The sequence below is a fragment of the Gossypium hirsutum genome, unplaced genomic scaffold (genome assembly GCF_007990345.1).
Source record: "Gossypium hirsutum isolate 1008001.06 unplaced genomic scaffold, Gossypium_hirsutum_v2.1 scaffold_761, whole genome shotgun sequence".
Lineage (NCBI taxonomy): Eukaryota > Viridiplantae > Streptophyta > Magnoliopsida > Malvales > Malvaceae > Gossypium > Gossypium hirsutum.
In genome coordinates, this window is record NW_024403245.1 from 1 (window position 1) to 603 (window position 603).

Sequence of the window (603 nt, forward strand, 5' to 3'; positions counted from 1 at the left end):
ACCGTTTTTCGTTGAGGAATATGCTAAACAATGGTGAACTCGTTAAACGAGGGTCATCACTACTTGGAAAAGGTTTTATAATTAATAATAATTTTTCGCGCGGCTAAAATAGCCAAATTACGTAATGATATCTCCTCTTTTGTGCAAATGGATTTAGAAACACTCTACGATGCATGGGAGAGATACAAGGACCTTTTACGAATATGCCCCTCACCATGGGTTACCACTTCTGGCTAACAGGTTTAAACGTTTACATAATGGCCTGAATCCTTCGACTCGAAAGATGATTGACCACAGCCGCTGGTGTAACTATCAATAATAAGATACCTGAAGATGTTTATGAATTTATAGAAGAGATGTCACTGAATAATTATCAATGGCAAGTCATGAGGACAAAACCAACGAAAACATCCGGCGTTTTTAACGTCGATTCGGTTACCATGCTCTCTTAATCAGGTAGAACTTTCGAATAAAAAAATTGATGGTTTCTTGGCTTTCCAAGTTCACCTAGTAATGCAAGTGTGAAGCAAGAGGAGGTGGATCAAGCAATTCAGATTACCCACCCTATGGCCACAGCATGGATAGCGAGAAGTTAAATTACAT

The 603-nt window shown here is 38.8% G+C and overlaps 1 non-coding gene across 1 annotated transcript; it reads right to left on the bottom strand.

The window, feature by feature from the left end:
* Nucleotides 1-114: 114 nt before the first annotated feature.
* Nucleotides 115-222, bottom strand: LOC121227133 (small nucleolar RNA R71). The gene has a single exon (XR_005924778.1). It is a non-coding gene; the product is annotated as a small nucleolar RNA R71 (small nucleolar RNA).
* Nucleotides 223-603: the final 381 nt, after the last annotated feature.